We start from the raw sequence: 24,986 nt of genomic DNA on the forward strand, positions 1-24,986 counted from the left end.
TTTAAAAGGCACAAGCATATAGTATCTCTGCCATGGGAGGGAGTGAGATCACTTAAGGAAATAATATAAAGAGAAAAAAAAATAAAGCAGAGAGCCTGGGACTAGCCCTTCAAGAACTGCACATTTTTAAAGTTGGGAAAGTGGAAGAAGCCAGAAGAGAGCCTTAAAAGTTGTGTTTTCATTTAAGGAAAACCTGAAGATGGGTACCAGATGAGCCAAGAGAGCCATCATTAGCTCTATCTCCTGAATAAAATTTGAAATTCTGAGTCTGTCTTTTTAAATATAATCTGTGAAATTTCAGTCTTCTTGCACTTTGCCACGCTTTTGCTGTGCTCGCGATTACCTATCTCATAGCGGGAGTGTACGTTCAACCCTGACTTTTCCTTTTTTTATGTTTCACATTGCATGCTTGTTTTTATTATACAGAGACATCTGTCTTGCTTGGTTTTCTGCTCATAGAGCATAATACCAGACTAATCATTTATAAAGAAAAATTTATATCTCACAGGTCTGAGGCTGGAAAGTCCAAATTCAAAGCATTGCCATCTGGTGAGGACAATTCATTTGTATGAATGCAGTTCATGGTAAGAAATAGGATGCAGATAATGACAGTGAGTCACAAATGAGAATGGAGGGAGCAAAGCAGACGAGGCCTTAACAGAGCTCACATGTCAAAGCCATGCTGGGCAGGTCATCCATATGGGTCCAAAGAAAGGTAAGCTTCTAGATGGAAGGGAAGAGAGATTGATAGTCCCAGGAAAAGGTGGCCAAAAGTTACATCAAAAGTGTACTCTTTTTTTTTTTTTGGTGTATTTTCAATACTCAAAAAAAGGATGAAACGTTATGTATGTTTTTTCTCTTAAGAAAAGACTAATGGTAGAAAATGCCAAATCTGATTTAGTGATAGCACACAAGACCCTATCAATTTCCACATTTCACATAGCTCTTTTCCTTGATCTCACTCTTCATGGGAGCAAGACAGCAGTGGCATATTGGAGGAGAACAAAAGCAATAAGAGAGGCTAAGGCTTCGTTTATGCTGTTCTATTTTTACACCAAGAAAAGAAATCTTTCCCAGAGTCGGCAGTCTTCTTGCCATTTCCAGGTGCAAAGATGCTGAGAAAGTGAGTATCTAGTCTTACATATAGTGGAAAATCAATGCTAGGAGACGAATCGTATCCCTGAAATGCATATGCTGAAGTTCTAACCTCTGTACAACAGAAGGTGAACATGTTTGGAAGTAGAGTTGCTTCAGCTTTGATTAATCATTTCACATGGGGTCATCCTGGAGTAAGATGAACTCCTAATCCAGTGTGGCTGGTGTCCTTATGAAAATAATGACATGGAGAGACACAGGCATGAATGTAGGAAGAATATGTTTGGACCAGAGTTTGTTTGCCTGAATCCAAGGTACTGCCAGAAACCAGAAGAAGACCCAGAATAGGCCCTTCCGTAGTGCCTTCAAAATATGGCCCCTCTGACACTTGGTATCTTAGTCTATTTCGTGCTGCTATAAAAGAACAGCTGAGTCAGATCACGTATAACAGAGACTTACTTTCCGTCTGTAATATTGGTGGTTGGAAAGTCTGAGGTCAAGGAGATGTTTCCTGATGAGGGACAATTTGGATGATGCTGCATCATCCCATGGTGCAAGGGGGAGATGGAAGAAAACACATGTAATAGCCAAACCCATTCTTTTGTAAGGGAACCTCTCAGTCAGGCATGGAGGTGCAAGGCTGTAATCCCAGTGACATAGGAGATGCTGAGGCAGGAGGATCACGAGTTTGAGGTCAGTCTCAGTAACATAGTGAGACCCAGTCTCAAAATAAAATAAAATGGACCAGGTAGGTAGCTCAGTGGGAGAGTACCCCTGGGTTCAATACCCACCTCCCCCAAAAGGAAACGCTCCAAGGATAAAATGACATTAATTCATTCATGAGGGCACAACACTCATGATGGTTTTATCACCTTTTAATGGTGTTTCTCTTCCCCCACCCCCCACTCTCTCACTTTCATTTTTTTTTTCCTCCTGAACTGGGGGTTGAATCCAGTTGCACTCTACCATTGAGCTACATCCCCAATTCTTCTTATTTTATTTTTTTTTTATTGTGAGACAGAGACTCCCTAAGTAGGCCAGGCTGGGATATAATTTGGGATCCTTCTGCATCATTCTCTCAGGTCACTGGGATTACTGGTGTGCTTCATCACCTCCCATCTCCATAACACCATAACAATGGAAGTGAACTTTCCAACACTTGCTTTTGGGGGGATGCATTCAAGCCCTCGTACTCTGAGTCAATAAATTTCAATCATTCATTAGTTTGGGTGCTTTGTTAGAGCAGCCCAGATAACAAAGAATTCAGTATTTATAAAAAACTGTCTGGTTTTACTTACAGGTGGTGAATAACATTTCCTCTATGTAACCATAGACAATTAGTAAAGATAATAGGTCTATATTTAACAGTAAATTTAAAGTAATTTTAAATTCTGAGATATAAAGCCAAGTCATCATAAAAATGGAAATATGTTTAGCGATTTTTCTATGGATTACTTTTTTAAAGATTTTGAGTTGTAATTAAGATTTTATTTATGGTGAGGATTATGTTTTATGCAATTACTTTGGTGCATGTTAGCTGTCCTCTGGAATGAGGCTTATACAATGCTATAACCCTATCATCTTTATAGCATCAACAAACATAAAGGCAGAACATTTTGTTGGAGTTAAAGCAAAGGAAAGAGTGAGAAGCATTCGTGTAGGGCTTTTTGAAAACATGTCAATGTTGAAACTATGAGTTCAATATTAGATAAATCATAATTTATATACATTTAATTTTAGCACCACACCCCATTCTTTCATTTCTAAAAGAGAACTTGAAGAATAAAAAAAATAAATTATGTAAAAATTAATCACAAAGGCCATCACACTATTGTTTCAAAATGTATAAGAATATCTGACAAACTGCATGCTACTTTTGGGGAAATTTAGCTAAATAGTTTCAGTATTTAGTACAAAAATAAAACTTTATTTTATCACAATGTTTATCATGTCAGAAATTATTGGCTAAAAAAATAAATTGCATGTTCCTAAAATACAACCAAGTATCAAAATAAGTATGAAGGATTCACTTATTTAAAAATCCAAGGAAAACACATCCATACTAGGGATTTATTTGTGCCTAAGAAAGGAAAAGTGCAAGATCAAGACCAAAAATAATTTGCTTCAGCAGAAGAAATTTTAAGTAAACTCTGAGTGAAATAAAAACACATACTCAGGATTAAATGGGATACAGTCCCTTGAGAACCATCAATGGCCCTACTGCTTTCCCTTCCTTGAAATGGGAAGAATATTTGCATGAATCGGTCTGTGGCTGTTGGATTCATTCTTTTATTGCTGTTGTTGTTTAAGCTTAAACTCTTGGTCAGTATAATAATGAAAGTAATGTGAAACAAGACCAAACTCTCCTGAAACTGATTTCAACTCTACAACTTCTTAACCTTGTACAAAGGCACTCGAGTGACTGTAATTCCTAATAGGTAAGCGAACAAGCCTGAATGCTTAAGTCACACCCATGGTCCTGGCTTTTCCCTGGAAAGAATTGTAGCTCCCAGGTGATTCTGCTGCAAATGACCTATGAAGGTCTTTTCCACAAGTGAAAGAAACAAACTCAATTTGAAATCATTGCTTTGCATCACATGTTGGATTCTATGATGCAAAGCAATGATTTCAAATTGAGTTCTTTAAATACCTAGTGATTGGAATAGGACCAGCATGTGGATAAGGGACATTAGCGCCACTTAAAGAAGAGGTCTCTGAGATCAGACATTTTAGTGTGTTCAAACCATGACAGGTTTGAGAAAAACAACAAACACTATAGCAAAATCAATAGCATGGTTGAAGGAAAACAATTGTTTTTACAAATCAGCTTGCAAAACAGTAGCCATGATCCATTTGTTTGACTGAATTTAACCTTTTATACAAACTATATTTTGCCTGTATATAGCTTAAAAGTATAAAGTTATAAATAGTAGAAGAGTAAGTTCAAACTTTTAACCAAATTAATGAGTAAGAGAACCTTAACAATTGCAAGCAACCTCAAGTCTTTTAATAATCATGCATCGATTCCCTAGAAATTCGAGAAATTTTCCTTAAAGCAAAATTTATTCATCCTCTGCCTTAAATCTTTCCATGAAGAGGATCTCACCACATTAAAAGCAGCACACTGTGTTATGATATAACCCACATTATAAGAAATTCTTTTTCAATATTCACTAAATGTGTCCACTTATATTTTCCTTCTTCTGATCTAATTTCTCACAAAGACAACTGACCTTCAAAGATGTGAATTGTTGTAATCCTTTATAAATGAAATATTCCTGAGTTTGTCCTCAGTTCCAAGGTGGTCTCCCGAATTTCTTCTGACCTTTACATACACCCAGGTTGGCCACCTTTCTTCTTAAACTAGGTAGTTGGGTTCCAGATACACAATGAGACCTTCTTGGTTGTGGACACCAAACTTTGATCAATGCATCTGAGGTGCATGTTGATTAGTGGTGACTCAATCATCCTCCCAACTCACATTAATCTTATCGTTGTCCAAAATTGCCTGTAACATTCTAACCTATGGTACTGTTTAGCCTGGCCTCTCTCTCTTAACTCTTTTGAACCATATGCTTCTTGACCTAAGTTCAGGATACTGTATTTGTCTTTATTAACTGCCATCTTCTTAGACTCAACCCACTCTTTCAGCCTGTCAGGCTGTTTTTGAATCCTGGCTCTGTCATCCTGTATGTTAGTTATCTCCTTAATCTTGTTGTCAGCCACAGATTTGATAACATGACTTCTTTGTCCTCATCCAAGTCAATGATAAAAATGCTAACAGGACCACGCCAACCATGCTGCTGGCACTCCTCCAGGCTGTGAATGCTGTGTGTATTGGAGTCTCACTCAACTGGCTGAAAATCTACTTCATCATATTAAAATTTCAAACATTCCTTCTTCTCATAGGTAAAGATATTTGCAATATGGTTCTTTTCTTCTTCCTTAAATAGTTGGTTGTTTATTCCTGACACTGTTGCATTTTAGCCTAACCATCAAACTTTCCTTTATAGATACAGGGCTCCTTCCCCAGGTCAGAACTGTTGTCATTTTTTAATCACTTCGCTGAATTACTCTTTTCCCAGATATTAGTGTATTGATCTTTATCCTTCATGTCCCAGATAATACATTAAGTCCTGGAGCAGTGCTTCTCAAACATAGATATTCTAGGCTGAACAATTCTTGTTTATGATAAAAAATCCAAATCTACCTATATATTTGGCATTGGATTAGGGCTGTTTTAGGTATCTCATCTATCACATTCAATACAAATAAGCATTCTTAGTTTGCTTAAATAAATTTATATTCTCCTTCCACTATTATAATTCCAAAAACAGCAATCAATAAAATTATACCCATTTTCCCATCATACACTGAGAAATCAGGCTAAAATGTCTGGTAAGACTTCTTAGAGAGCCAAATGGAAGAAGAGCAGAGCAATGAGAGCATTCCTGGCTCCTGATCCAGAACTGTGTAGGGAAAATAGGAAGAGGCACCATGTTTGACTGCATGTTCACATGCTTCACGTCTGTTTTAACATGAATGTCAAAATAAGTGGTTTTGCTCACTGTCCACTAATTAGCTTCCTTCCCACATCATTGATTAGCTTTGTAGTGACAGTAAAATAAGACTAGGGATAGTGTTCTAATATAACATGCCCAAGGTTCAACAGTGTGATTTAGGAATATGTTGTTTCCTATAGCAAAAATGAATGGAATTGTTTATTCTACTTCTGTTGCTAATGAGATCACTATTACTGTATCCAAAGCAAACTGACATCAGGAACTTCATCTTGTTCAATTTCATCTGTTTCATAATGTTCATGTTAATTATAGATCAGTAAATAGGTATGGAAAAAGGAGTCTTCTTCTGCCCTTCCAGCCTTAGTTGGGATGATAGCCTACTATTAATGAGCTTTTGTACCAACAGAAGACTTATCAAGATTATGGAAACTTTGTGTTTCTCTCTTACAAATGAGGAAATGAGACAAGAAAACTTCTAGCCAGCAAATGACAACCTATCAAAACTATTTGTAAATCCTCAGTGAAAATGTTAATGAAAATAGTTGTGATTAACACAGAATCTCCCACAGGTATTAGAGACATTAGTGGCCATCTGCATATCAAACTGGAACCACAGGAACATACATTTAAGCAAGTAAATTTAATCTTTTCTTTTAGTCTTCTAACCTTCACCTTTATTTGTTCAGAACTCAGGCTTTCTATTCCCCAGCACATTTTCATAAGCAGAATTTTATTGCAGCTATTTTTATGACAGTGGAATTTTGTTTCATTATTAGAACATAAGCATATTGTGTAAAAAATGTAAATATATATATATATATATATATATATATATATATTTCTACATATGCCAATAGGTGCACACATATGGATAAAATTAATATCAAGTAATTCATTTAATAGGTATTTCTTTGCTCCAGCTCACGTTTGATCTATACCAAAACCTGATCTAACTCTGAAGAAAAAAATTAAAGTGGGTCCATTGTTTTAATAACTGTAAAAAATGCTGAAGAAATCTGGTATATAAACAGTGTGCACATTACTAAAGTTGTTAGGAACTTGTTGACCCTGAATCAACTAACATTTCACCAAATCACTTGAATATAGAAACTGTATTTGGGAAAGACACTAATTCTTACACTGTATGGCTGATAGGTTAGGAAACATTGACTTGAGCCACAGTGATCAGTTGAAAATGAAGATCAACTGACTTTATACAAAGGATTAAAATGTGTCCTGTAATAACACACTTCTGTCCTATAATCTCCAAAATGGCTTTTGTTAGATAGTTACTTTACTTCTTCATTATTGTTACAAAATTTTCTGGATTTCATCCTTTTTCCTTTAAAAAATTATTACTATATATGTTTTAAGAAAAGATTAAACAGTCAAGGAGGATCAAAAAGGAATGACCAAGAACACCTGTATATAAACAGGTAAAGAGAGTATATATGTGTGTATATGTATGTTTGCACATGTACATTTTTATTAATAAAAATGTTTTCTTTAGAAAATCTATCTCACAATTTAGTATATAATATATACTACATATTTAGTATAATATATATACTTACACACATAGAATCCATTCATAAATTACATAAATATAACCTAGAGTTTTTAAGTGTGTGTGTGTGCGTGTGTGTGTGTGTGTAGAGAGAGAGAGAGAGAGTGAATAGGTTCATAGATATAGCTAGATTAAAAAATAATCATGAAAAGTTCCTTTAAGGTATAAAGACTTACAAAAACAGGAATACAAATTTTATGCTAAGTTTTGCAGTTTCTACCTTGTTCTTAAAAGGTGATTTGTTATTATTCATTATTCTTGACTGTGTGCAATTAGAACTATTTCTGTAATAGTCATAAAATATTTTTAAAGTTATAATTATATTTAGACTCATCTACCAGACTTCATACAGCATTTTCTCATAATACAGCATGACCATACATATTAAACCGTATTTGTATACTTATCAACTAAAGAATTCTACAAATAGCATAGCTGTTTACTCTCACCTTTTCAGAACATTGTACAGTGGATGTGATTCCTCAGCTGTTGGTTACAATGACAACCTTGTGAGTTGGGTGAGTGAAAGTCACTGGTCTTAGAGTGAGAAGGTATGTGTTGTGGTCCCAGGTGTGCAACTCATGAGCAATGTACTCTGTCAGCTGATTCAGTCTCCAGGTGATAGATACCTTTTGATGATTTCAATGACAAAAGTCAAGTGGCTGCAGAGGACATTTTCACGATTTTGTAACATTCTTAGTTATGCGTAGTAAAGATGGAGGAGAGGTGTTAAAAACGATGCAAAGATATTTTGTCCTTTAAAGATTGAGTTATAGGTGGTTGGTGAAACGAGTTTGTTGCTCTCACCTGCTTGGATTAATATTCAAATATGCTTCACCAGAGTACTTCTCAACATGGAGATTCCATGGAAATAGTAAATGCTGGCCTTTATAGTATCTTACAAGGACTTCTCAAGGCCTGATTTGGTATATAAAATGACCGTGTAACTAAATTCCCTTGCAATTGTTTTATTTCATTTCTTGTGGCTAGTGGCAGAGCACTTACCCCACACATATGAGGCACTGGGTTCAATCCTCAGTACCACATAAAAAATAAACAAAATAAAGATATTTTGTCCATGTATAACTAAAATATTTTTAAAAAGAAAAGAAAAGATATTTGATCCAAATTATTGCTACTGGATTTATTCTTTACTTGAAAAATAAATAAATCATGTTTGTTAAGTACTCAGTCTATTAAGAGGGTGGCCACCACAAAGATTGGTCAAGGCAAAGGAAGACTGGGCAGATTTATCAGGTCACGTCATGGACCAAAATATCGTGTCATTATTATAAAGATCCCCTTAAATAAGGGAGGGTGAGCATAGGTTATTTTAAAATTGAGATACTTAATTTTAAGAGGAGAGTGTTCTTAATTTCCCTAATTGTCAAATGAGGGGGATGGAATCCTTGTAGGTTTCAGTAGAGCTGTATGATTTCTTATCTAAAAGGATAACATGATTCTCACCACTAGTAAAACAAACAAACAAACAAAAAATACTAATCACCGTTTAAATAGTGCACAAGTAGGAAATGCTAAGAGTGCCAAACAGAATTTAGGTAAACAGTGAGATATCAGTGTCATACCTTGATTGAGATGGTTTGGGTGAGGTAAACTTTTGAAGGTAAATGGCCCTTTTGAAGGGCCATTCACTGAGGTGATTCCATTGTTTAAGGGGAGAAGTTTTCAAGATGGGAAGTGGGTATAGAAGGTAGGTCTAGGAGGGAGGCCACAGTGGACCAGTGCAGCCTGTTCACAGAACAGGAGGGTACTGTGGTACATACTATGTGGCTCTGTCCGGCAGTGACCCTAATCATCAGAGGTACTCTCAGAATTTGTATCATAGTTTCATTAAAATAAATTATATACAAATAAGTATAAATATATACTTGTGTCCATGTTTTAACTAAAATAATTTTAAAAAGAAAAGAAAAAATATATATATATATATTTCAATTGACATTTCAGGAACCTAAGATAGGACAATACCATAAAAAGGTACCTAAGGAATGAATCTCCCACTCACAGAGACAAATGTAAGCACCCAGCGGATGCTTGTTAATTTCATCTACCTAGAGAAAGACAAAGGAAAATCTATAAGAACTCAAACAAGCCCACATTTACATCTAAGACAATATTTCTTTTTTCTCTCAAACCAGACTATATAGTAGATTCAATACAGTATATAATTTTCATTCAAATGCTGGCACAAATGTGAAAATGCAGACAACATATTTGAATAAGCCTTTTATACATCTGCATGGAGATTTGAATACATTTACTCAAAGTTTACACATCAATTTATTATCTGTTTTTTTTTAAAGATATGACGAAGTTCATCACTCTAGACATGACCCTCGTGTGTCATATATGAATCCTGGAGGGATAGCTTTCCCTAATTTTCTTCCAGATGTAAGTGCACTGCCCAGAAATCCAGTCTCTCAAGTTTGTTCTAGTTCTGTCGTTACTTACATCTCAATATGCCAGGCCTATGTATGCTGAGACTAAAAAAAATTCTCCTTTTGGCTCAAGGTGCTCATCAGCCATCTGGAACTGTTTCCCAAGCTTCATCCATTATGCAAATGAGGCTTAAGACTCGTCATGTTTCATCTACTGATACTAACACATTAACGCTGGATGTTCCAGCACGAGTCCTTCGAAGACATTGCCTTTGCATGAGGCACTGGCTTGAGCTCACACCTCATTACTTCTAATGGCTCTGTGGCACTTGAGGTTACTGGGCTTCTGACTGCCGCTGCCTAGGGTATTACCAATAAAAGCAGTTTTCTCTACTTTCCTGAAGCATTTTCTTCATTACATTTCTTTATTCCTCTTTCTTTTAATTTTAATTTTTTGTGCATGTGGAATTCCCATCACTTGAGAATGCATAATAACTGCTAAGTTGAATAAATGGGTTTGTCTTTTTAAAAACAGCAAAACAAAGCTCTAATGGGGAAACATTCATTGGAAATAGGAAACACACACACACACAAATAAATCTTTTGTAGCAATTGTCAGTAACTTCTCTTAATAGTGTAACAGTGTTTCTTAGTGTTCTTTTCTTTTTCTCTTTTGTTTGGAGTGTGTGTGCGTGTGTGTGTGTGTGTGTGTGTTGGTACAGAGGATTGATTCCACTGAGTTATGTTCCCAGTTCTTTTTTATTTTTTATTTGAGACAAGATCTTGCTAAGTTGTTTAGGGCCTTGCTAAATTGCTGAGGCTGGACTCAAACTTATGATCCTCCAACCTCAGCCTCTTGATTCACTGAAAAATGTTCTGTTAAATATCATGTATTAGTTACAGCACTCGGGAGACACACTGCTTAGTGTTATTCCACTTTCTAAATATGTGAATTTAGATAAGTGTTTTAACCTTTCTGTGCCTAAGTTTTATCTTTAAAATGGGAATAATATGACAAATATTTTGGTAGGCTTGAAGTAAGAATTAAATGAATTAGGTGCTTAAACTTTCTGGCACACAATCTGTACTAAATAAATCGTCATTAAATAACGTTGCCTTGATAATAATAGTATACAAATTTAGAAATAATTTTAAAAGCACAGTTACATGTGAGCAAAAGTTTAAGCTATTATGCAAATTAAGACTGTTGTACTTCATGCTGAGCATATATATTGAGAAGATATTCAGTTTTCAAAGAAAAATATCTTAAAATTTATACAAAATGTCTGGAAAACTTCATTAGACTGCTAATTATGAAAATATGAAAATTATGAAATAACTGTGTAGGTATATTTCAGGAAACCATCAAAAGGCACCATTCCTGAACATTACAAACAATATTTCCCCCAAAACAGAAAATGATGCTGCTTTGAAAACACTTCCATCACAATGTGTAATATTTACCAGTCCGACAGGAACATAGATGCAAAAATCTTTAAACAAATTAACACATTGAATACAGCATGGTTTTAAAACAAGATAATGATTATTTGTGGTATTCCAGAAATGCAATATGTCTTCATAATGACAATAGAATAATGTTATTTATCTTGGTCAAAATTAAAGGAGAAATAGAATTGCTATCCAAGATGCTAGTCAAACACACGGGATTTTCCTTCCTTCCCTGTACCATTCATATGTCAGAAATTCTATAAGAAAATAGAAATTAATACTAGCTCTTGAAAACATTAGTAGATACTAACAGCATGGCAGAAAGTGAAGGATGGTAAAGCACTTTCCAAATCAAACCCTAATGTAGCAATAAAGGTAAATATTGGTATATGTAACTAAATACATATTCAGAAATTTCTCAATATAAACAAATTACAAGCCCATGTTACAGGGCAAATAAGTATCTCAGAAAAATATTTGCAAATTTTATGACTAAAGATTCATTATTTTATAAAATCATTTCATAGTCACTATGCAAAAAGAAAACAAAACACCTTTATCATAAGTTACTGGTCTCACCAAGAATTATATATATATATANATAACACAGATATACCAAAAATGAGCATTGCTAATGATGTGTAAAGTAAAAAAAGACAACATATATTTCCCAACTTACTCAACAAAAATAGAAGAGAATAACCTTGCAAATTAGTGAAAATATTTTGGGGGAAATGAGTTATCACACTTCTTATGTGTATATATATAATTTATGGGTATACATAAAATACTATATGTACATATATGTATTTGTGCATATATATATTTATATAATATATAAATTATACAAATATTTTTAAAGTATTAAATACTTTGGCCCTGGATTTTCACTTCTAGAAACTTTAGCAGAATACAACAGTTACTAATAGGGCATTATGTAAAAATGTGGATGTGTAACCGATGTGATTCTGCAATCTGTATTTGGGGTAAAATTGGGAGTTCATAACCAACTTGAATCTAATGTATGAAATATGATATGTCAAGAGCTTTGTAATGTTTTGAACAACCAATAAAAAAAAATGTTTTTTTTGGAAAAATCTATGATTTATTAATAGAAAGTATTGGAATATATTTCAATATCCAAGAATAGAAGATAGAATGTTAATATGTTATTATACTTCAGTGCAATAAGATGCTCTGCAGTCAGTGACTTGAGGTAGTAGGTATGTAATTACATGAAAGTACCTCCTCCTTATGATTTTAAGTAAAATATTAGATATTATTTATAAATATAAATAATTACAGTATGGAGCAAATTTAATTGTTGCAGAATAATATCTCTAATGTCTATATATATACAATTGATTTTCATTATTCACAGTGCTTAAGTTTTATATAAAATTATCTCAAACACTGAATTAGTGAATGCTATAATATTGTTTCTAAGGGAATGTATTAGTCTGGGTTTCCCAGAGAAACTGAATGTGCGAGCACGCGTGCACACATGTGTGCACACGCACACACACATAGAGTGGGAGAGAGAAATTTACTAGAAAGAATTGGCTCAAAAATATTAAGACTGATAAGTCCAAATTCAAAGTCTTCATTCTGGAAGATGGAGACCCAGGTGAGTAGATGCTGCAGTTTCACCTGAGTCTGAAAGCCCAAGACCCAGGAGATCCCATCATGCAAGTTCAAGTTCACATCTCAAAACAGAAGACTAATGTCTCAGCATGAAAAGTGTCAGAGAAAAGGAATCCTCTGTTACTCAGCCTTTTATTCTATGCAGACCTTCAACACTTTGGAGGAGTCCCACCCACATTGGGGAGAGTAATCTCCTTTGCTTAGTTTAATGATTCAAACATTCATCTCATCTGGAAACACTCAGTAACACACAAAGAAATAAGGTTTAACCAAATATCTAGGCATCCATTGGCCTAATTGAGAAAATTTAAGGGTCACTTTTACTCAAACACTTAGTCAAATATTCATTAACCAATCAACATTAACCTTGTTTTACGTTTAGTTCTGTACAAAGACACTTTATTTAATGCATGCCATAGGTTTACTAATAGACTCACAGCCAACACTGTAACTCATGCTTGAAGATGTTCATCTAACAGTTTTTTTTTCTCTATAAGTTATGTCACAAACGTGTGCTTATGAAAACTAGACAGCACTCTGCACTATGCATGAGCTATTTCAAACAATACACTGACCACCAAAAACCATACACACACAAAAATTGAAAAACTAGAAGCTAAACAGTTCTGGAAAAGGATGCTTACTTACAGTTTAGACACTGAAAGAGACAAGGAGCATGTACATGAGGAACCTCTAATCTCCAACCCCTCTGCACAAGTCTGTGAAAGGCTGTAAAAGCACCATGAAGATTGATTTGGGGTTTACAAATATATTTTAGCAATGAAAGAAATTTTCAAATATGAAATCTGAAAATTGAGTACCAACTGTATGTACATTCAAGCTAAATTAAGTCAAAAGGAAACATTTTATCACAAAATAGGTGTACAACTTGTTGGACTTGAAGGCTAAAGGAAAGCCACATCTGTATTAAAAAATTAATTTTTAAAGTTCCATATTTTGGAGAAAAATACACTGATCATCCTCAGAGCTCAAGAAAAATAATAGAGTAAGATTTTTTTTATTTTTACTTTTTAATTTTTGTTTTATTTTTTTTCCTTTTCAACACAAGAATAAAACTTATCTAAGAACAGAGGAAGACTGAGCTAGAGTTATAAGTAAAGGAAAATGGATCCTGTGGCAAATTTCTAGCAATAAATGAGTCCAATATTACTGAATTTGAAGAGTAACTCTTATTATAATGTATTTTGATTTCAGTCAATGAGCTGAGTTCCTTCTTTTCAAGAACCAATTTGGCATCAATTTTGTAAATCATTTTAGTGTCATTTCACAAAACTGGGTGGGACATCAGAAGGAGTGTATAGGATTGGCAACCCAGAGCCGTGGTAAGAATCAACTCATTGAGAACATACATAGAAAAATACCATTTCTGATGTTAAAGTGTTTTATAATATTATTTTTTATTGTATTTGCTCAACAGGCCCTAGGCAGACCTACATCTTAATATGATATTGTTATCCTTTTCAACACAGAAATTGGAAACTTCTAAAGTAAGTATCGTTAAAGTTTCTTATATGCAAGTTTTAATAACAGGGAGAAATAAATAGCAGTTATTCATTAGTTAGCAAACATCACTGAGTGCTTGTGATAGGCCAGGGACTTATTTCTTTAGTCATTTGAGAGAGTGTATCAGGGAACCTAAAAAACAAAGGAAAAAAAATTATTTCAACTAAAACCCCCCGTTGTTGGGGGCAATACACAAAGCCCTGAGTCTATTTAATAGGGATATAAATCTCAGACTTCGAAATGTTCAGAAGAAATGAACCATATAAAGAAATACTGATAACAAGCTGGGCACTAGGATTTAATTTACTTAATTTGACATAACCCGTGATCAGTAGCTGTGAGTCAGAGGACTGGAGGAGTGGCTAAGACAGAAGTTGGATAGGGGAGGGATCAGAGGTTAAGAATAAAAGGTGGGACTTCTATCCTGAGGACAATAGAAAACCATGCAGAGACTTTAAATTGGGAAACAAAATGATTTAGAACAGAGATCAGACTGCTTTCTGTAAAGGACAGACAGTAAATATTTTAGACTGATTATTCAATGAATCTTTGTAGCCGAAAGTCAGCATAATTAATCTGCAAACAAATAAACATGACCGTGTCCTGTGATAGACTTCTATTTACATAGCAGGTGCCTGAGAGAATTTAATCCAAGGCCAAGTTTGGTCAGATAGTGATTATCATATTCCTCAGGGCTGCAGGATGAAGAGTGGGTTTATAGGTGGTAAGGATGGAGGCAGAGAGAATGCATGTAGAAGACATTGTTGCCAAAAATGCAAGGGCAAGAGTCGTAACTAAAAGAATACCAGAGCAAAGGTGGATAGAAAAAAAAATGAATACAGAAAATATTAAGAATCTAAAAAGATGTAGGAAATCGGTGACGTGAAGGATGTAAATATCTGCAATGGATGAAGGTTAAGGATGATTTGGACCGCTGGGAAGAGGATGGTACCTTTCCCAGAGATAACATACACAATAGCTGGATAAAAATCAGTGCCAAATAGCCAGGCGTGGTGACACATGCCTGTAATCCCAGGGGCTTGGGAGACTGAGGCAGGAGGATCACGAGTTCAAAGCCAACCTCAGCAATGATGAGGCACTAAGTAACTCAGTGAGACCCTGTCCCTAAATAAAATACAAAAAGAGGTTGGGGATGTGGCTCAGCACTCTAGTGTCCCTGAGTTCAATCCCCAGTACAAAAAAAAAAAGTGAGTGTCAAATGGAAAGGGATATGATTCTTATTGTAGACAAGATGATGTGACAATGTCATGGCGTCCACATGCAGAGTCTATGAAGTCAGAAATTCAGAACAGAGAGCTGAGGAAAAGAAGTGATCTATACTTTCAACCTCTGGCATTTTTCTACCTATAGGAAACTTGAGGCCAAGAAATATCTAAGTGAATTTTAAAATAATAGCATACAACACCATCAAAGAGTGATATGTATATTCTGTGGCCCATCAATGTCTGTGAGGTGGTAAAGCCAGCTTCCACTGAGAAAATAATTGGAATGTTGAGTAGCATAGAGTAAAAAAGAAATCATTTTGCATTATTATAGAATGGAGTGCTTGAGGACGTTTTTTCCTCTCTAAACTTTACAATGCTAAAGATGATCTTGTAACTATTATAATCCTGACATAATAAATTGCTAATGTTAATATGTAATTATTTCTCACGGATTCAATCTGAAAATGTCAGCCTGGTGGTTCTGTCCTTAATGACAGAAGCCCAGCTCTTCTACTGACAGGCAGATTTAGATACTGAGGTGAAGGTTCTTAAGCCAAAGATGATAAGAAAGAAGGCTCTCTCCCTGGTAATGCCAATGTCTATTAAAATTATCTTTGTCAGGCATGAGTAGATGATGCTAATGTTGATTATTTCTTTGTGTCCTCTTCTCTTTTTCTTTACTCAGTGACAAGAATATAATTTTTTTTTTCTGTAGGATGGAATCCCATGACAATGTGTTCTGTTATTACATGGATTTGGGATGTATCAGAACTCTAATAAAAGTCCATTAAAACACAGTTACATTAGGCAAATACCCAATGGATGTGTATGAAGTTTATTCCTGCATAAGTATGTTCATGAAAGTGCTTCACCATATAATTTTAGAATGTATTTAAGATAAGGGAATTAAGAGCAGTTCTGCAGGTCATTTTCCTAGCTGTAGGTTGCTGCTTTGCAATTGCATTGTTCTTCTGTTTAGAAGTGTCCTATTTTTCTATATGTCATCAATCTTGACATCCTGTGATACTTGAAGACAAACTCATTCATCACCAAAGTAAGTATTTTATTTTCTACTTTGTAAAATTTTCATACTCTTAAATTACATGTATCTAAATACCTTAAAAACATGTTAAGAGTCCAAAATAAATGTTTTGGTATAGATTAGATTAGAGAACAATATACCATATTTTTCCACTATGGTCATTGTTTATATTCTCGTATATTCTGAAAAGTTGGTATTTTATTTTTCCACTGCACAGAAGACAGTCAAATGGCTACTGTCTTTATAAAGTAAAGATGCATCTTGTGACATGAAATTAAAAGTGTAAGCATGAATGGAAGTTCAGAATCTTATTGCTTAATATGCTGTTATTACATCCTGAACACTAAGAAAATAAAAGAAGTGAACAATGATTCTATGCCTTTAACTATGTACCGAATTTAATGTTTATTCAATGGAAGTGGATTCACTAAGTTGAATTTTATACATGTAGAATAAAGGCTTGTTCAATCAACTAAGATATTCCATATGGGAGATTAGCATGTCTTGGTGGACATTTTATGACACCATTAAATACAAAGTCATTGAACATTGAACAGAGACATGAGGTGGGAGGGAAAGGGAGAGAAAAGGGAAATTGCATGGAAATGGAAGGAGACCCTCATTGTTATACAAAATTACATATAAGAAGTTGTGAGGGGAAAGGGAAAAAAAAAACAAGGGAGAGAATTAAATTACAGCAGATGGGATAGAGAGAGAAGATGGGAGGGGAGGGGAGGGGGGATAGTAGAGGATAGGAAAGGTAGCAGAATACAACAGTTACAAATATGGCATTATGTAAAAAAGTGGATGTGTAACTGATGTGATTCTGCAATCTGTATACTGGGTAAAAGTGGGAGTTCATAACCCACTTGAATCTAAAGTATGAAATATGATATGTCAAGAGCTATGTAATGTTTTGAACAACCAATTAAAAAAAAGTCATTGAACAGAACCAGAAGAAATAACCTTTCTATAAATCAAAGACAAACTTTGCAATGCATCATAAGAAAATGTTGTATAAAAAAATGCAGTAAAAACATGCCATCAGTGATTTAATTACAACCAAGGTTCATGACTTGTCTTTGTTTTTCTCTTCCAAGCATGCTTCTCTGTGATCCATGAGACTTCATTATTATGCAGTTTATCTTGCACTGCATGCTGTACTTCATGTCATGGGTTTTCCCGAATATTAAGCTCAGATGGATCCATCTTCAAAAACTATTGGAAGGTTACATGTCATAAAACAATATATCTCATAAAACAGCAAGTAATCAAAATTTTAACCATTCTCTCTGCTATCCAAGATAGACACAATCTGGCTAAGAAGTGGCAGTAATTTCGAAGTAGACATTACAGATTCTTTCAGTCAAGTACTCAAACAAAAATCTGATATCTATTCAAAGAGGTAAGACCAAGTGCTGCTCCTCCTGGTTTTGACCTAGATCAGCAGACCAAAATTGGAAAATGTGTATTAGACATGAACACTTTAAGAACTTTATGTAAATGATATTTTCTCAATTGGTCTGCTTCAAATTATCGCTTTCTTAATTTTTTCCTGACTTACATTAATATCATTCTCCATTTAGCAAAATATTTCTAGAAGCATTGCATATGAACTCAGACTGAGAAATAGTTAAAATACATCTCCCTATGTCAGTAACTTTCTTACACAATAAAAGATGGAAAAAGTTTGCTGCCAAACATTACCTTATCTCTACATCTATTTGTCTCTTAAATATAATTCACCTAGATATCATTTATAGAAGTACATTTGACACAGGCATAGGAAATTGCAGTTATTTAAATTTTCTGCATTTACTACATAATATCAGAGCTAATTCAACTTTACTTATTCTACTGAAATTGAACTCAATTATTTATTAGGGCTTAAAATGAATTACAACTTGAAAAATCAATAGGAAACTTGTAAACAGTCTTTCTTATGTGAAGTTCTAGATAATTTCAAAAACCTCAATGCATGCAGAAGTTGTTTAAAATAATTCAAGTACTCTAAAGAGCAGTTTAATTTCTTCAGGACTAAAGGCTAACTATGCACAAAAATAAATCAGAATTAATCCATATGGCTCTGAAGAACAATCTGTGACCAACAAGTCTGAGATAGAAGAGATAAGACAGCAGATGTTAAATGAAAAAAAAAAAGATAAAGACAGAGATTAGAGTTGTTTAGTGATATTATCACTTAATCCTTCACCTGTGCATGTTTGTGCTAAAATCCTTTCCAGTGTTTTCCCATTCCTTGGAGTATTTGTTATCAAACCCGAATTATCTATCCAAATCATGAAAATATCACCTAACAGATGACTACTCCACTAAAAATTGTTAGAAGGAAATTGTTTACTTGATTCCAAAGGCAAGTGAAGGTGTTAAAGGGTATAATGAAGATTTTATATATAAATAAATACAAATTCACATACATATATGCCAGATATATATATCTATAGATTGATATGAGAGAGAGAGAGAGAGAGAGAGAGAGAGAGAGAGAGAATTGTACTTGTACCAAGGACTAAAAAGTATGTTTTAATTACTTCCTGGTGCTTTCACAATAAGTCATTCCAATTGGGAGATGAATGTCAGTATTTTTAAAATGAAATCCACAATACGTATCTAACTGTGTCCATTGCAGTTAAAAATAGTCTGTATTCTTCAAAAGCATGATTAAAATGAGCCAAGAATTTAAAATAATATTTAACCATAAAGAATAAAACAATATAGATTAGGATAATTAGAAAAAGATATACTCCATGTTTGTATAAATATATCAAAATAGTCTCTACTGTCATATACAACTAAAAAAAATAAAAATATTTAATTATAATAATACAAAGTTCCAGGCACTTTTTCTTGTATGAAAGTGAACATATATTATTTATCTTTGAGTGATATATCACAATAATAAAGGCTTTATGCATGTTTGGTGTGATTGCATAGATTAATATTATTTATGCAATAAAACAATCATTGTTTTTATTCTTTTACTTATTTACAGTTCAGTCCATTGTGCTAATTCTATGAGGTATTGGTTTTATATTTATTCAATAATTATCATTGAAGGAGATGAGTCCTTATTAACAAAGCAGTTTGTACAAATATCAGTACCAGATGTGTGCTTTACATTTTTAAAATGCACTTCATAAACATTTCATAGCTATGATACTTACGTATTTACTTTGATTTGTGTGTAATTTATTTTCACCAGAGGGCAAATGGTTGCAATATATAGAATGACTTAAATCTATGACATATAGCATCATTGCTCATAGCAATGTTTTGTCTAACCTTAGATCTGTTCTAGAACTCCAAAAGTGACATTGGTCTTCTACACAATTTATGCAAATCAATGGCAAAATATCAAGAGTTTTCACTCTGCTAAAATGTAACATTGGTAAAGAAACTCAGCTGCTTTACACATAAGTAACAGAGAGTCTCATGTTCAAAAAAATCACTCTTCAGTTGCCTGCTTTCTTCTTATACCCAGTAGAAGCACACACCCCTTCTATCTACTCATGTCTTCTCCACCTCAACATAGAAGCCTAGAACTTCAGGGCCCTCCATGAAACCTTATTACCCCTACTCAATTGGTGGGGCTACTTTTCTGATTTTGTCTTGCAAGTAAGTCCCACATTCCTACTTTTCCACTGTATTTGTTTATTTTTCTTCCCATGGATACATTTCCTTTAAAATTTATTCTATATTTGGTATTGCCATCTCTGCTTTGAAATTATAGATTCCAACCCCATTCTACCCCATAAAGTGGACTTCCCGTGTGGTATCAGAACTTCAATATTGAGCTGCTCTTTCCATTTGAACTTGTTCTTTGGTTATCAGTTGGTCCTGTCCTACCATTCCTGCCATGAGTCTGCCCACTGTGGCTAACAGCCTCTCTCATGGTCATCTGCATTGGATGGTGCCATCCACCTTCCAGCTATAAGTCAAGGATAGGATGACACCTTTATAGCTCTGGATTTCTCAGGTTCTATGCATCAAAGAATGTATTCCTATGCATCAAAGAATAAATGGTGGCAGGCTAAAGAGTTGAGAAGCTACTCATAATTCCACATTAATGTCTCTGTGATAATCGGTAGATGGATCACTCCATCAAAGTGCAATTCATTTATTCAGTCAGTTGGCCATGAATTTCCAGTATGTTGATCACCAACTCCATGCCACATACTTCTCTAAGTGCTGGGAATCTCAGTTTGAGCAATACAGACATCTGTTCTTTCCCATACATACCTTACTCCCTAGTGTGAAGGAAAACATATTAAACCAAGCCAAACATCAACCAACCCTCCACATTCAAAACAAAATAAAAGCAAACAAAATAGCAAAAGAAAACAAAATTAATTGTGAATAGTGAAAAGTGATATGGATAAAATAAATGTGTGCTGAAATTTATAATGTCGGTGGTAAATGACTAGTAACTGGTTTAAACAGAGGAGGAGAGCTCTCTGAAGAATCACTTTGTATGAGGACCAAAGGTCGTGAGACTTCTGGGGGTAAATACATCTCAGCCAAGGAAACAGCAGGTGCAAACATTAGGACACAGGAAACAGCTATGAATTACAGACCACTTGAATGGAAGTCAGTAAGTGAGAACAGGGTGGGCTCATGGTCTTTCAGGGACAGGCAGTCAGGAGTTGGGGATGGGAGGACCCTTAAATGTCACATTTTTTAAGTATAAATTCAAAGCTTTAAAATAAAAAAAAAGTCATATTTTGTCTGTGTGGAAAATTCACAGTGGGTGACCAAGAGAAGAGACAGGAAAATCAGTCAATCAAGTACTCAGAGACAAACTGAGTTGGAAGCCTTGGACAGAATCCAGGCAGGGGCCATGAGTAAATGACAACTGAGAGCCTTTTGGACAGAAAAAAGACAAGAGTCAGGCTGTACCTTCCGTCTGTGATTGTGTCTGTGTGCTTTGGTGTATGTCATGCACAGCTGCCTGCTTGCTCTTTCACACAGCAAATGTACATTGCATATCAGTAATGGTTTCCCTCTGCCTTCAATGCCAAAGCCAAGGTGAATCTCTCAATATCCATACCCTGGAAAATTCTGAAGATCTCTTTTGATTTCTGAGTATTCAAAAAAAACAGAACAGTATTAAGGATCCTCTCTGCCTTCAGCCTTGGGTCTCTGTGTGCAGTTTTGTTTTGAACTGGATTTGTCTATCATCAGTGACTCACCACAACTATCAGGTCATGTGGTAGAAAGTTCCTTAAAAGCCTCACTTAGTGTTTTATTAAAATTTTACTGAAAGTTTTGATAGTGAACAAGGCACATAACCATGAAACATGAATTATATCTTTGACTTCATCACTAATTCTTCTTCTCACCTCTCTCTCCCTCCCTCTCTTTCTTCTTGATCTCATCATTTGTTCATTTTCTCCACTGTCAACAACCCATCTTTCCTTCTTGACTTCATATTGTTTAGTCATATCTTCCCCCTTTCACTCTCAAGAACTTTGTACAAATTTCAAGACTCACTCATAACAGGTTAGATGTACCCTCCCATTTCAAAGATGAGATAACTAAGGCTATGAAGGTATTGACTCACTCCAGATTGTACAGCTGCTTAGTACAAGAAATATGAATCCAACATAATTCTGTGAGAATTCTGCCCTGACACATCCAGCCTAAAGGCTAGCACAGAGCATGTGATCTGTGCTCAATAAATGGTAGCTTCTTTCCCCTTCTAGACCCTTCTACAGTCATTCAAAAACAATTAATGCTTTATGATTGTTAAATGCTTCCATTAATAAATAATAATCACAATTATCTGTACTGTTCTGTGGTGAACACCTTGGGGTCATTTGTTTCTGTGCTCTCCTAGCTCTCTTTCTGACCGTACGCCTGGCTTTCAGCCTGTTTTATTTCAAACACTGACTTTCTAATACTAGTTCATCTCCATAGAGCAGCTGTCAGACACAGCCTCACTGGTGGCTGAGATTGATCCCTGTGTTGGCACAGTGTCACTGAGCAACTCAATTCTCCTCTTATCTTGCACCTTATGCTTGCAAAGGTGTTAGCAATATAACTTCCAGCCCGTGGCCACCGCCACTCGATTGTCAACTTCTTGACTGACATGTTTGCAAATCCTTCCTTCTGTAATTCTTGTCCCCAGAGTTACACACCTTGGATGGTGATGTATGCACTGAATACCATTAGCAGATGCCATGATGATGACTCCAATTTCATTTCTTTCTCAATTTTACTTCAGGTGAAATTCTATAAAATCAATCAAGGAAACACCTTTTGTCTTTTTCGGGACCTATGTCAATCTCAAAGTCATTTCCATTTCTTCCAGTTTTATGGTTGAGGTTTCAGTGTTGCCTTACCATTTCATTTCCTTCCTATATAATTCTATTACTCTTTAAAATGTCTTTTTTAAAAAATTCTAAACAAATAAACAGAGAATTTTGACCCTTGGGGTTGGGTCAGGTTTGTGGTGATGTTTAATGTTATCAGTAATTTAAAAACGCTGTTGGGGAATATCCTTTTCTAGACTCAAAATCACAAAATTTTTTTGTCTATGTTTAGCAGCACAGAAGTGACTTTTCCGTCCATCTGCTCATCCACACTGACACTGTCTCTTAGATGGCTGTTGGCATGTATCAGTCCTCACTTCCTGGAACCAGACTCTGCCCTCCACACCCTTTGCCTGGATTTATCAGCTTAAACTATCTGATCATTTTATGACCCTGGCCACTGTATAAAACTTTCATCATTCCCCATTTCCTATAGGACACAGATGACAATACTTCATAATTTGTTCCTAAATGTTTTCCTGATAGATCTAATAGGCACAATATAGTCCCCATCTTACTGGAATAACCTATTATTAAAACCCAGTTAACTACCTCTCCAGATCAGTGTCTCTCCTACAACCAGGGACGGCCCTATGCATATATGTCTAACATTTTAAATGCTCCCATAAGCCGATGGGTAATCCCTGTGTGTTCAAGATGGTGCTGTAGGGGCCTCACTGTCCAGCTTTGCTCATCTCTCCCTCATGCTCCTGCACTCTCTACCACAGAGCTAAACTGAACCAAATGAAGTTCTCAACTTTCTCTCGGCTTAGAGACCTTGACATGTACATGCATTCCTACACACCCACACATGCATGCACACACAAACATACACAGACACTACAAACAACGCACACATACATATTACATATAAGTGCATTATATACACATCCAACATATGCACACACACATGCATATACACACTGTATGCACTGACACACACACCACACACACATAAATATCCCTATCACATAAAAGTTCATATACAGATGCATGTACACACACATTACAGGTACACATACCATATAAACCACATTCATTCATGCACAATATTCTAAGCACACACATCACACACACACACCACAATCTTACCCACATCAGAGCATAAATACACACCAAATGCATTCCATACATGTGACACATGCAAACAACCATGTGCACACTTTACACACACCACAATCTTATACACACCACACACAATCACACACTGACACATCACACATACTACTCATCACTAATGTACCACATGCGCACCACATACATAGACACATACACATGCACACCCCAAGTACCCCTCATATGAAAGATGGTCATGCAGCTTGGATGAAATATCTTCCATGGGTTATGTTATTACAGTTGTTCCTGAACTGCCCTTGGGTGCTCTCCCTTGAAGCGATCATCACTGCTCACTTGGTTTATAATTACCTGTGCTTGGTTCTCTAGTAGACTCTATGCCCTTTCAGGGCAGGTCGCACTGGGTTTTCCTAAGTGTTTCCAGCATCTCAGGTGATAGTGCCCATCCCTGGCGCACATTAGACTCCAGTGTTTGCACACAGGGATAGTGCATGAATGAGGGACTAATCCCCACTAGCTTAGTTCACACCTGCCAGTTCATTCCTTTGTTCCACCTAGTCAATGTCCAGACTCAGCAAGGATATTGATCCCTATCTCCAAACAGATCACACACCAAAACAGCTCTGAGGATGATAGATATGCAGTGTCCTCTTTCCTTAATGGGCTCTCATTGTTTCCATCTGCAGAACTCCTGCTCCCCCTCCAATATTCAGAGTAAGCATGGTTTTCACTAGGAAACTCCTGCTTGCTCCAGCAGCACCCTCCTTTGGGTCCATAATATTTTGCATGTGTTGCAGCCCTGGAGTTAATTTACAAATTTATATATCTTATAAATAGGTCTTATATATCTTATGAATTAATCTTCTATATGATCATCTATACATGTGTTCTCCATAGTATTTTCAATTCCTAAAATCTGCACCAAGTACATAAATGCTTAATAACTAATTAATGGATAGTTACGAACAGATCATTTTTGACTCAAGATCAAGATTCTAACTTTGTAGAATTTCTTATCTAGATCTCAAACTCTTCTCATACAATATGAGAATTACCTTTGATTCTTTAATATTAAAAGTCTCAACTTAGGTATTTAAAGTCGTCTATGCTC

General features: G+C 35.3%; 1 long non-coding RNA gene across 1 annotated transcript; it reads left to right on the forward strand.

Moving 5' to 3' along the window:
- Positions 1-555: 555 nt before the first annotated feature.
- Positions 556-9,950, forward strand: LOC125615175. The gene is made up of 3 exons (XR_007345722.1): positions 556-715; positions 9,510-9,597; positions 9,718-9,950. It is a non-coding gene; the product is annotated as an uncharacterized LOC125615175 (long non-coding RNA).
- Positions 9,951-24,986: the final 15,036 nt, after the last annotated feature.

Source organism: Marmota marmota, unplaced genomic scaffold (assembly GCF_001458135.2).
Source record: "Marmota marmota marmota unplaced genomic scaffold, marMar, whole genome shotgun sequence".
NCBI lineage: Eukaryota > Metazoa > Chordata > Mammalia > Rodentia > Sciuridae > Marmota > Marmota marmota.